Source organism: Uranotaenia lowii, chromosome 3 (genome assembly GCF_029784155.1).
Source record: "Uranotaenia lowii strain MFRU-FL chromosome 3, ASM2978415v1, whole genome shotgun sequence".
NCBI lineage: Eukaryota > Metazoa > Arthropoda > Insecta > Diptera > Culicidae > Uranotaenia > Uranotaenia lowii.
The window spans coordinates 30133921-30148168 of NC_073693.1; the positions used below are offsets into that span (position 1 = coordinate 30133921).

Consider the following 14248-nt stretch of genomic DNA (forward strand, 5'->3'; position numbering starts at 1 on the left):
CCATCACCGCGCAGATGAAAGTGATAGTAGAGCAGAGCTGCTGCAGCAGAAGCGGCAACAACAAGTGATGCCTCGGGGCGAAAGCCATCACTCACAGTAGGCGATCTAATGACCCATACCGCGATTAGCGAGAGATGGGAAAATAGTGCGTGTTTTTGTTGGAGCCATCAGTTTGGAAATGAATTAAGAATTTGATCCCCCAAAGCGACAGCAAAGTGAAAAGAAAACAATTAACCTTAAATACTATGAATTTCGTGACTTTTACCAAGGGATTCAAATTAACTAATTTTCACGCGATTTAAGAAATGGACGCCACCTAAACTAATTATGGTTATTTTAAAACAGATGTTCTTTCGAAACTGAAGTTTCACATGTTCTAATTAGAGTATTTACTGCACGTAGGCCGACTTAAACTTGTACTACCTACAATTCCAGAAACAGTTTTGTCCATTTTAAACGTTAATGTGTTTGGAGTCATATCGGATTGATGATAATATATTTTATCTAAGAAGATGATAGAATAAAAAACTGACTGAGTCATTCGGCCGGTAGTTTCCAGTCAAAAGGCCGGTTGGCCGATTGGATCCTAAGGCTAGTTCGGATGGACAAAAAGACTGGAGATAGTAAGACCGAAATGTCGTCAGCCGAAATAGATATTAGAACGAACTAAAGGGAATGGTCTACAATTTTCATTCAATCATTTGAATCTAGACTGCTTTGGAAGTTCACAATCGAATAACTTTTTTTTGCTGCCAAATGAAAACTTATAAGTTTCAGGTTGCTATGAAAGTCAGTAAACAAAACATTCAGACCGGTCCGCATAACAGTCAAATGAAAGAAATTTTTTTCGATTGAAAATCATCGCTTTCATTTTCATGTCATGCTGAAACTCTTCAAATTAGTAGATTTAGTCTAAAAATACAAATTATTGATAGAACTTTTTTTAAAGAATCAAGCTATAAATATTGAAAAAAAATTTTGTTTAATATTAGAATTTTTTGTTGCTTTTAAATCGATTCCTCTTACTTGAATAAAAAAATTTAATATTAATATTAAATGAATTTAGAGCTCTTGGCTTAATTCCCTATTAAAATAAATTAAAATAAATTAAAAATTGGAGACACTGCTAAAGGGTGTTGGGATCAAAAAGTGGTCAACTTAAATTCGACGCATTTTTTCTAAACGTTCATATAAAAAACCTGAACACCTCTCATTTTGTAGGTGTATGTGTGTAGAATTATGCTGCTGTTTGGATTTTGATAACTAAAAATCAAAATGGCGTCAGAGAAGAGCTACGAATCGAAATTTTGTACTCGTAGTCGTGAAAATCCAAACTGCACGCAAGCAGAAATAGTAAAATCGTTGAGTGTAGTCAAATCAATCGTCACTAAAGTAATTATAAGTCATCAGGGCACGTTTATCGACAAATAGGAAGCCTGGATCTGAGAGAAATCGAAAGTCGGGATCCGCACTGACAAACACAAGAGTGGCAGCGCCTCTCCGTTTGAGATGTCGCAATTAAGATGGGAATATCATTTTTTTTTTAAATATCGGCTACAACCGTGCATGAAGCTTAAACCCCCGATTTAATACACTTGACATAACCTTTCTTACAGTCTGTTACTGTTATGTGGATACATATTATACAAAATCATAAACAAATAATAGTTTTCTTAATTCTGAATCATGAAATTATGTTTAAAGAATTTTTAACGCAATAAATCCTAAACTATTTGAAAAAATAAAAATTCAAAATTGTAAATAGATTAAAAATATTTGAAAATTATCATAGTTTTCAAATAAATAAATTTATTTGTTTACAATTGGTGATTTTTAAATTACTGGATCGTGGAATATCCTCTATGATCCCATTTCTATGAATTTCTTTGTATAAGTATAATCTCAATTTTTCTTGTTGGAGATACAGCATATGGTGACTAAAAAATAAAAATTAAAAAATACAATTCAAAAAGACACCCCACTATGTGTTTCAAATAATTTAAAGTTTGTCCGGATTGACATCTGAAGTGAACAAAACAAGTATTTTTGGGTATTAGTTGGAAACATAACAATCGTTGGAGTAAAATAAGATGCAATATTCGATCGAATTAACTATCTAATTTTGATAATTACGACAATGTTGAAAATTTTATCAATAATTTATAATTTCAATTTCGTCGTTTTTGTCAACTTAGTTAAGTTTTCAATTTTTATATTTTTGCAAGTTTAGTTGTTATGGGCAATTTTGTTATTTTTATTTCAATTTTATCACTTTTGAAAATTGCATGATTTTTTTGTTAAAATTGATAGATTTGAGCAGAGTTCCGAAAATCATTCAAAACAAACACTCAGGATGCGTTTCCTGTTGGAAACATTCTGATTGTATAATGGGAATGGCCTCTCGCAACTGCTTCGCCTGGCTGGTATGCAATCTCGATCAGCGCACCTATCAGCTATGCAAACCGAGTCGCATAATTCAGAATCATCGGTTTAGCAAACATCGCATATCGGAGATGAGTGAGATACAAACTGATCCATTCTGAATGTAGCTCACTCAGTATCTGCCTGAATTATATGAAATTCAAAATTATTTTTTGCAGGACGAGAAAAATCAAACAGTTGTGCGGGACACCATAAATTCTCAGTAGTTTTAACGTGACGGACGACAGTTTAATAAGAGAACTTGTAAAAATTGAAAAACACGGCGAAAGTGAACATCTTTCCCTCACAAACACAACTACAATTTGATTTTGATCATACTGATGGTAAAAAACGTTATAACAACAAATAAATTTATTTATTTGCTATATATCAAATCAAACAAAATACGCTAATGATCGGCTTCATGTATCACTCACTCACTTCCTGATCCATTCACTCCTGATCGAAGACCAGCAAGATTCGCCATATGCATTGCGCATTGGTGAGATTCCAATTTGATGATGGTGCTGCACTGTTTTGACAGCAAGCATCGTGCGAGGTGATCTGTATTTTAGCGATGAATTGAACGATCGATGATCGGGTAGGTCCAGTAGCAATCAATAACGAAACCCGACCGCTGTACGTTCAGCTGCGAAGTGCAATCAGAAACATTCATTGAAAATGAGTGATTTTCGGAACACTGGATATGAGAAAATTTGAAACAAAACAACAAAAATTGACAAAACTGACCGAAAATCGAAAAATTTACAAAATTGACAAAAAAGATAAAAAAAAATTACAAAATTAACATAAATTGATTAGAGGCGAACCAGCCTGTAGCTGAAAACCTCTCAAATAAAGACAAAAAAAAAACATAAATTGACCACATTTAAAAAACTGATAAAATTTACTAAAATAACAAAAAGGACAAAATACATAAAATTGTTAAAAATAATCAAATTTAAAAAATTTGAAAAAATAACTTAAATGACAATTGTCAAAATTAACAAAATTGACCGCATTGATAAAATTGCCTAATTTGAGTAAAACTACAAAATAAACAAAATTGACAAAATAGTCAAAATTGATGAAACTGACAAAATAAACATAATTGAGAGTAAATTTTGTCGTTATTGACATTTTGGCCGTTTAAGTCTTTTTCGTCATTTTTGTTAATTTTGCCAGCCTTGTTATTTTTGTAAATTTAGTCAATTTTTAAAATTTTTGACAATTTTTATTATCAATTTTGTAATTTTCGTCAAATTTTGTCAATTTTGTCATTTTTTTTTTAAATTTGTTAATTTTGTCAGTGTTGTCAATTGAGCCAAATTTGTAAATTTTATCATTTTTGTCATTATTGGTTATTTTTTTCAATTTGTCAATTATGTCAGTATTGTCATTTTTACCGGTGAAATCAATTCTTCTGTATTTTTTTACTGTCAATTTAGTCAAATTCATCATTTAAGTCGATTTTATCATTTTTGAGAATTTTGTTAATTTAGTCGATTTGATGATTTTTTAAGTTTTAAGAATTTTTTGACAAACTTCTGTCAATCTGTCTTTTTATATGAAAAATTCATATAATTTTCATCATTTAAAATTTTTATTATCAATTTTGTAATTTTCGTCAAATTTTGTCAATTTTGTCATTTTTTTTTTTAATTTTTCAATTTTGTCAGTGTTGTCAATTGTGCCAAATTTGTAAATTTTATCATTTTTGTCATTATTGTTTTTTTTTTTTTCAATTTGTCCATTATGTCAGTATTGTCATTTTTAACGGTGAAATTAATTCTTTTGTATTTTTTAGTCGATTTTATCAATTTTGAGAATTTTGTTAATTTAGTCGATTTAGTTAATTTAGTCGATTTTGTGGATTTTTTAAGTTTTAAGGATTTGGTATTTTTTGACAAACTCCTGTCAATCTATCAATTTTTATGAAAAAATCATATCAAACATTATCAAACAATGCTCGATTTGATATGCCAGAAGAATCTGTTACGATCTCTCAAACAGCAAGAAGAATCAATGTTTAGTTCTTCTTCTAGAATTTCTAACATTTTTTGAAAAAAATATTGATAGCTCCTAAGCGGTACTCAATGTACCAATGTACTCAATGTTTCCAAAATTGTTTTTTTTCTTGCCATTACATTGTAAACACGCCTGTTAACCAAAGCAACAAATTTGAAGGTTTTGTTCGGAATAAACGGAGTGTTTGAGCTGTTTATTGTACTGGAAAAAGATTTAAAAATATTTAGATTTTCATATAATTATTTATTCAAGTTTCGTATTCCATTTATGAAAATGCACTTATGAAATGTGTGCTCTTATGTGAGAACTGTTTGCATATTTTTCCTAAATTTTTGTAAAATAACTCAATGTTTTTTCGTCGGTGTGTCTTGCATGCACCTTCTTCTCATGACAAAATTTTACCCGAAATTTTTTTAAAAAAATAACATGAGGAGCTCATTCCCTTTTAATTATATGCTTCCTCCCAAAAGCTTCCCAAATGCTCTAAACTCTACTATGGAGGTGGCGTGTCTGTTTGTTTATTATCTCCCATATTGGCTTCAGCAAGAAACAGTTCGAATTGACCGTCATCGTTTTTTGCTAAACAGACGTCTACACCAACAAGAACAAGATTTATCGATGCGAACGAAAAGCTTGCTTCGCGCAACGTAAGGTTTGAAGAGAAGAAGATAAAAGGGAACGAAAAAACTAGCCTTAGAGCCTAAAGCTGGAGACGAATGAGAAGCATTCGTCTGGTTTGTTTGAATTTGCTTCCATGAATGAAATTCTCTCCAGTCGTTCGTGCTCAGGAAAAAGCTTCCTGAGCACGAACGGCATGTGCGAAGATGAGATGGTGTGCATCGTCGTTTTCCCCTTTTCAGACCAATCTGTGCTTACGATTATGACGTTGGGCGAAGAATGAGACCAACCATCGCTATCGTAGCATACGATATGAGAATCAAGTTCCAATGTTTAGTGACCTAACTTTGAGGTAGTACCCCTTGATGCACTCATCATCATAAACTATGGGGGATGAATAAACCAATTGGTTTAAAATCCAAAAAAAAAAAAAAAAAAAAAAATCATCATAAACTGTCCAAAATGGGGCTTCAGCTCCATTTGTTAAAAAACCGGTTCATTTGAAAGCTGAACTGGGAATTGAAATAAACTTAAATTTAGTAATTAGCAATATTCTTGCCTTATTTGGTCAATTTTGAATTTTGGTCATTATAGTCATGTTAGTCATCTTGTCGAAGGCGCCACCCACTTTTACGCATGGGAAATTTTATACCATAAATATGAATACGAAAAATATTTTGATCATCTTGATAAGTGATTGCTGGATGATGCTGACAAGCAGCGTTGCCAGATCTATGGATTTCTCGGTAGATCCACGGGTTTTAAGCACTTCTGCGGATTTACGGTCGATGCTCGAAATCTGCGGGTTTTCAGAATTTCCTACGGATTTTCTACGGATTATCGAGAAAATTATAAGTTTTCTGCGGATAAACGAAAATACTACTTGACAACCAAAAAAAGGTCATCCAGTTTCATTTTGCAAAATCAGTACATTTTCTTTTTTCGGTTTTTGGAGTAATCATTTGTATGACATTTACTATAGAAAGAAAATTTTAAACTATTTTTTCCCCATTCTGTTTACATTGTAGACGATTAAAAAAAATCATTTTTTAAGATAAAAATCGTTTCAATTGTGCAGTCCAGTATCACAAAAACGTCAAGAACAAAGGGTACAAAAAATCACACTAATGCACACACTTTCCTGAAGAAACATGACTTTGCCCAATCGAAAAGTATTGGCTTAAAAATTGTCGTTCAACAATAAAAAAAAATAAAAGAAAATTTAATTTAAAAACACAAATATTCAAAAAAAACAAATTTGCTTGTTAATCGAAGTTCGACAGTAGTCAAATTTATATAGGCCAAAATTAAATGGGCAAAATCAACTGAGTTTCGGTGTGAAAATCAATCAATTGATTTAAATCTTAAAAATTGCCGAAATTGTCAGAACTGTAAAAATGGTTCATATAGAAGTTATCCAGTATTTTTATTTTTGCGGAAAAGGTCAAAGACGAAAATTTGACCGAAAACTCGAATCAACTGACATCGGGGCGCCCGGATGATACCAACCGAAAGAGCCCAGTTCGAGCCCGCATCTACTATTGGCGAGATTATATCATCCGCTTTTGATTCGAGACCCGGACCAGGCCTAAGCACATCATCCGTCTTTAATGACCGGGCAGGAGGAGCTGCAGCATGAGCAGCAAAAATAGAGAAAAAAAACTGGAGCCACGCGCTTTGCTCGATGGACGAAATATAATTGCTTGATGGCTTCTTCGTCATTATCATTTGGGCCTAGCCTGGCCCCCCCGAAGTTGGTCACTATGCTACCGAACCAAATGCAGTTCAACGAATAGGATGATGCTACACCAGCCATCATCTTTATCTTTCTTTCTTTTGGGTTATTTTTGTTTTATGTTTGAGGTTATGTAACGTGACCTGAGATCTTCTGCCGACTGGACCGAATCACTTCCTCGTATCGCGTCACACCATGACGATTCGACCGGTCTTCGTAGTCGTTAACTGATGACCCGCAAAATTTCCATCGGAAGGAGGTTAGAAGAGTGTATAACAGCTAATCGTGTTGGGTATGGTTTCGGTGATTTTTTTTTTTGCATTTTTAAAGGTAAGAAATGGGTTTTAAGCCCTTTAGGAAGCATCAGGAGGGCAAAACTGACGTGATCCGTAGCAATCGTATTACGGCATTGGGTCATTCGGGCATTGGGTGATGAGACCAAATTCAAAAAATGTTCGGCAAACTCAGAAACCTAATACATTTTAGTAAGTCAATGGTTCAATCTCTAAATCAAAAATCAACTGGTCAAACAGTAAATGTTTTAAGCAACTTACCATCTATCACGAGATGAATAAAATGAGAAACTCGTGGAACAATTTTCTGTTGCATAATTTTTCAAAACACATGTCTGACGTCGTCTCCACTTTCAGATTGCTATGAGCGAAAATAAAATTCTCAACGCCTACTATCATTGAACGGTGGCCGCCAGCTATCCAAGTGATCATAAACCAGCCTGCTACTGTCTGCCTGTCTATCTGTCTATGGTGTTGGACCTAGCATAATTCGTACCAGATATTGTCCCATTCGCGAGGGTCTTCAAACACTTTCACTGACTGACTGTGGTACAGCGAAGGCATGAGATACGAGCATACCCAGTCTTAAGACACAAGCTGCAGCAGTGATTGCACTCCCGGTGCAATAAATTGTGAGATGATCCACCATGCCGTAATCGTCATATGTATATAATAATATCTAATCCCCCGTGTGTCGAGGTTTCATTTATTTACAAATATGTTGTTTGTAGGCAACTGAGGCAAACCACAACGCTAGGTGACGCGAACGGAGAAACCTGCATACCCAGCATCCTCCATAACATAACCTGTAAATTACTGCACCGATATCGTGTGTGTACATTACTACACGACAAAACTATAATAGTCGGGTGATGCACCCTCTATTATGCATTTTATCATGGTGGCAAATATGACGAATTACCTACAGTTGTTTTTTCTCCGTTTTTCGCGCGAGGGTGGTCTTTCTCCTTCCCACTAGAAGCCAGATAAAATATTATGATAGAGGAGTTCGGGCAAAAGGTTTCCCGCCTACTAATAACAAAACACTCCAATCCATCCCGAGGTACAGGAAATTCGTTGTATGACATATACCTTGCTTCAACCTACTGAAGCCGTTGTGGTCATCTTCAGAAAATTACCAACTACCCAGAGTCTAGTAACAAGGAAAAAAACCCACCATCCCAGGGCTTATTATTCATATCTAAACAGCTAAATTACATGGAACGATGACAAGAGTTGAATCATAGCGGTTGTGCCGGAAATCGTTCCAACAAGATGTGATACTTATTGGTTGGGTTTGTTGAGACCGATGGCCCTCCTCCCGGGAGCTAGTTTGTGGTTCAGGAAATCGATTCCGAGGAGTCGTTGTCTTCGGCAATCGTGAGGGGTGCCGATTTCATGGTTTCCAAGGTGATTTGCAAATGATATTTACTCTCACGCATTGTTATGCAATCGTTAAATGGCTTCTGAATTTGACAGGTTTGATTGAACAGCAGAAAAATTAGGCGCATATTAATGTTCAAATAATTTAAAAATTATCATTACGATAAAAAAAAAGTTTTTTATCCGAACCAGGTAAAAATCTTCTGGTCTTGTGAAATTTTATGGATAAGTAGGGGAGATAAGAGCATAACGAGCACCCGGGCACATTAAGCACTTATCTTTTCTACGAAAGAACGAATTTCTCAAATAAATTTTCACGAGGGACAGTTTTGTAGTTCCTATAGTATTAATTTTTCAGCAAAAAAGAAACCTGCTTATAATCTTTATAGAAATACTTGAAATATGTATTTGGTTTCATCGAAGACTACATTTCGATGGATTTCAATAGATCGACTCGACCCGTTCCAAAGCCTGAACCCGTTGTTTGCATAGCCCACGAAAACAAGTCGTTTGAATTTTGGATCGAGCTTTTACCGCTTTTCCTTCGGAATCTTTTCGTACGCTGGGCAACCGAAAATCCGAAGATTACTCAGCCTGGGTTCCAACAGAGCCAGAATCACCATTTAAGCGGTTAGCCAATGTACCAGAACAACAAAACACTGTCGAGCGGTTAGCCGAAGTGTCATCGCCCGAACCCACATCCAAACGGTTAGCCGATGTGCCTGTTGATCCCATTTAAACTGTGAGCAACAGTGCGATTGAGGATGAACCCGGCGAAAGCGACTATGAGAGCAGTGTGGATTTCCCAGACGATGGGGACGATGATGATGTACAAAATTCCGTCGATCCAGAACCGGCGCTGAGACGAAGTCAGCGAACTTGAGGAGTTACTCAACGGTACGTGGCCAACTTAGTCGCTGTTATTGACGAGGAGCTACCTCAAAAAATCTACGAATTGAAGCGCCGAGACGACTGGGAATCCTGGAAGACCGCCATTGATGAGGAGATGGATGCTTTAGAAGAAAACAAGACTTGAGAAGCGGTCAGCTTACCCCCAAGTCATAGAAAACTCATTCTATCGAAGTGGGTCATCATAAAGGATGACGGTCTCTACAAGGCACGATTGGTTGCAAAAGGGTGCTCTCAGAGACCAGGACTGGACTACTGTTCATCAGATGGACGTCAAAACTGCATTTCTTAACAGAAATTAAGAATAGGTTATCTTCATGCAGTTGCCAAATGACGACATCGGCAATTCGAAGGTGGTTCGGCTGCAGAAAAGCCTGTACGGCTTGAAACAAGCGGGTCGTGCTTGGAATCAGCGATTCGACGACGAGATACGAAAACTTGGTTTCGTTCCGTTGAAAAGTGACTGCTGCGTTTACCGATCCTGCAAGCGAGGACTCATTCTCATCCTGGACGTGGATGACATCCTAATTTCCGGCAAAGATTTATCAGAGGTTATCTGGATAAAAACCGAGCTTGGAAGGTTATTCCAAATGAAGGATCGGCTGGAGGTCAAGACTTTCTTGGGAATGACCATCAAGCGAGACTTCAGCAAGGGCATCATCGAGATTTCGCAATCAGGATACGTCGAGAAGGTTTTGCAGCGATTTGGTATGGCCGATTGTAAACTCGTAGGCACCCCACTTGACACCAACGTTCGGTGGACGAAGCTGGACGATGGCGAGGTCATCACCGAGCAGCCGTTCAAGGAATTGATCGGTTGTCTCCAATATCTGGCGACATCTTCGAGGCCAGATATCTGTGCAGCGGTTAGCGCACTGAGCAAATACCAGGCCAACCCGGCGGATAGGCACTGGCAAGGCCTGAAGCGTGTTCTGCGATACCTTCGAGGTACGACCGATACGGCGTTGGTATACCGCAGAAACGCGAAACCGGAAATACTCATCGGATATGCAGACGCAGATTTCGCTAACGATTCCGATGATCGAAGATCTGTATCGGGCTATGCATACATGATCTTCGGGAATTGGATTTCGTGGTCAACGAAACGTCAGCAGACGGTCAGTCTCTCATCGACCGAAGCTGAGATTGGAGCGCTGTGCCATGCGGTGAAGGAAGGTTTGTGGCTTACAAACTTCTTGGATGAATTGGGTGTGGTTAGCACTCCTTTCAGATTGATGAAGGACAACATCCCATGCATCCAGTACCTACAGGAGGCGAGGACTCATCAGCGGATGAAACACTTGGATGTCAAGTACGCGTTCATCAGAGGGATCATAAGAAGCGGTCAGCTTTCTTTGCGACATATCTCAACTGAGGATCAGCCAGCTTATGCGTTCACGAAGGCGTTACCGAGGGCGAGGCATGCGAAGCTGTTCAGCACTCTCAATTTGCGAATTGAGGGAAGGTGTTGATACTTACGGTTTTCCGGACTCGATATTTCGCGGCCACATTGTAACAAAACTAAAACCAATTGTTTTGGTTTCGTTCTCTTTAGTCAATTCGCATATTGAGAACAGTAGCGGTTGACAGTTAATGATGGTCAATGATGATAACAACAATATAAATGATGTCATCAAGCACGCTAAACTCAGCCAACACAGCTTGTGGTTATGATTTACCCTGCAGTGTTGGCAGTTTATTCTGGGTGGTTAGCCCAGAATATGATAGTATATAAGGAATGATTCAGAGTTGGTTCGAGAGGGGTACTCTCAAGTATTTAACTTGCGGTTAGCAAGTGGAGCAGTCAGAAGCCAGAAGACCACCAAGAAGAGAGCCACCAGCCTGCGCCGAGACGACCATGCTCAGGGGGACTAGCCAGAGAACCACCAGCCAGCAAGATGTACCAGTAGACTGAGTCGATTTGGGATCATTTTTGAATTTCACAAACCCTGGGGTCTTAAAAGCTTCGTTTTGGTCCAAAACTCATCCATGATTTTTTGCAGAATTTGTAAGTAATGTTTACATGAGTAAATTTGAACTTTTAGGTTTGTATGGGAAAATGGAATATTTTGTTCTGAAAAAACAACATCATTTTTGTTTCTTTTGTGGAACCGAGCTTGCTAATGATTTTTATGCCAATTTATAAATTCCTTCAAGGAAATTTTCCGCTGAACAACTTTGTCCAATATCACAACTTCGTATCTTTGTAGACAAAAAAGTTATCAGCTGTTTAACAGGTGTATGTCATTTGGCATTGATAAACCATGAATTCAATTGACACCACTGCTTGTGCCCCACGAAGTATGGCATGAAAAGTGGTCTTGCAATACTTTGCTAGGCACCCAGCAGTGGTGTCAATTGAATTTCTTGTTTATCAATGCCAAATGACATACTCCTGTTAGAGAGCTGCTAACTTTTTTGTTTAAAAAGATACGAAGTTATGATATTCGACAAAGTTGTTCAGCGGAAAATTTCCTGTAAGAAATTTATAAATTGGAACAAAAACCATCAGCAGGCTCGGTTCCACAGAAGAAACCAAAATGATGTTGATTTTTTAGTACAAAATATTTAATTTTCCCATACCAACCTAAATGTTCAAATTTACTCATGTAAACGTTACTTAAAAATTCTGCAAAAAATCATGGATGAGTTTTGGACCAAAACAAAGCTTTTAAGACCCCAGGGTTTGAGAAATTCAAAAATGACCCCAAATCGACTCAGTCTAATGTACCAGGCCAGCCAGGAGGTGCCGCCAGTGGTCAAGCGCGGGAAGGTTCGCGCATCGAGAGGGTTACTCTCGATGCCGTCATTAGCCACGCTGCGGTTAGCATGCGTGAACTGACGTCCGACGGCCGGGAGGAGTCTCTGGATCCGCAACCGGGCAGCACTAAGGTTCGAAGGTCCACCGCGAGAAACACCCTGGAGGAGTTGGTTGGAGCTGCTAGCCGAGAGGGTTACTCTCGTGCTCTGGTTGTGCGCTGCTGTTAGCATGCTCGAGCACAGCTGGAAGCAACTCCTGGAGGATGTGGTTTGAGCTATGGTTAGTTGCCAGCGACTTTAACCATCCCATGCTGCTGAATCATCGAGAAACGGAGTTGATGGCCAAGTCAGGTTGTTTATCTGGTGTTACCAGAAAGCCTGCTAGAAGTTCTCATCGCACGCAAGCTGAGGTTATCAGCCATCAGAATCAACGTAAGGTTCGATTTGCCATCGATTCTGGTGCCACTCAACACATGGTGCGAGATCAGAGCCTGTTGGTTGATGTCAAGACTCTGGCAGCGCCATATGTCATCAACACAGCTTAGACTGGCGAATGTTTGAGAGCCAAGCGAACTGGAACAATGCAGCTGAGCAGTGTAATTGGAAAGTCCATTGTTCCAATTATACTGTACAATGTACTTGTGATTCCAGAGCTCGACGAAAACCTTCTTTCGGTCAAAAAGTGCACTGAGAACGGGAAAAGGGTTACTTTTCTCGGAAAGCAAGTCCAGTTTGAGTATTCAGTGGAGGTCTTTGCCCAAGGAAAACTCCTGAACGATTTATACTGCTTGGATTTGTTTTGGAGCCCTAAAATCAGGCGGAAAGCCTATCTTGGAAGTCAGCCGGCAGTTAAACAATGGCCTATGCGACTCGGACATCTTGGCGTTTGAGCGTTGCAGCGAATGGTCGGTGACAATATGGTAGAGGGTATCTGCCATATTCCAGCCAAGGTGGAAAAACAAGCTGTCTGCGAAAGCTGCATGGCAGGTAGACAAGCAGCCAACAGTTTTCAAACCGTCGAGCTGCCTAGGTCGGGTAGACCATTAGAGCTTGTGCCCTCGGACGTGAGTGGGTATATGGAGGTGCCACCGTTTGACGGATTCCATTATTTCGTCACGTTCATTGGCGACTACACCCACTTCATGACCGTCTATCTGCTCAAGCACAAGAGAAAGGTGTTCGAGTGCTTCAAGCAGTTCGAAGCTATGGCAACTGCACACTTCGGTCAGAAGCTGTGCAAGCTGCGATGCGACAACGGGCGTGAATACGTTAGTAACTAATTTCAAAGACATTGTTCTGAGAAAGGAGTTCAGATGATATTCACGGTCCCGTATACTCCGTAGCAGAATGGCGCAGTGGAAGCGTTATGGGCCCCTAACCTGTTGAATTCAATGATTTAGCAACAGTGGTTTTGGTTTGGAAATGAGATACCATTTATTCATTTCTGTTCGTCAAGTCCTTACAACCTAACTTAGACCTATAGCGATAACAATCTTGTCGCTTAACCAAGGCTTTTCCCAACTCTGAATCATTCCTTACATACTATCATATTCTGGGCTAACTACCCAGAATAAACTGCCAACACTGCTGGGTGACTCATAACCACAAGCTGTGTTGGCTAAGTTTAGCGTGTATGATGACAACATTTATATTGTTGTTATCATCATTGACCATCATTAAGCCTAGTCCACACTAGGCAACATGAACTGCGATTTTTGTTATGTTATGATTTTGTTTGTTATGATTTTGTTGTCTGTTGTTGTTGTTGGAAACCTGAGACGGTCTCAGTGTCTCCCGAAGAAAATGGGAGACGCTGAGACCGTCTCGAGACGAACCGTCTCCTAGTGTGGACTAGGCTTTAACTGTCAACCGCTATTGTTCTCAATATGCGAATTGACTAAAGAGAACGAAACCAAAACAATCGGTTTTGGTTTTGTTCCAATGTGGCCGAGAAATATCGAGTCCGGAAAACCGTAAATATCAACAAAAAACAACAAGGTTCTCAAGTGCCGAAAATATTATAATTTTTGAGCACCGGAAAATAAGCTCTTTTCAGGTATCCTGGAGCATTGGAGGCACTGAGCAGGTGAGCTGAAAATTT

General features: G+C 38.4%; 1 protein-coding gene across 4 annotated transcripts in view; it reads right to left on the reverse strand.

The window, feature by feature from the left end:
• Positions 1-14248, reverse strand: part of LOC129751686 (guanine nucleotide exchange factor DBS) — a 361927-nt gene that overhangs the window by 256997 nt on the left and 90682 nt on the right. The window lies entirely within an intron of this gene.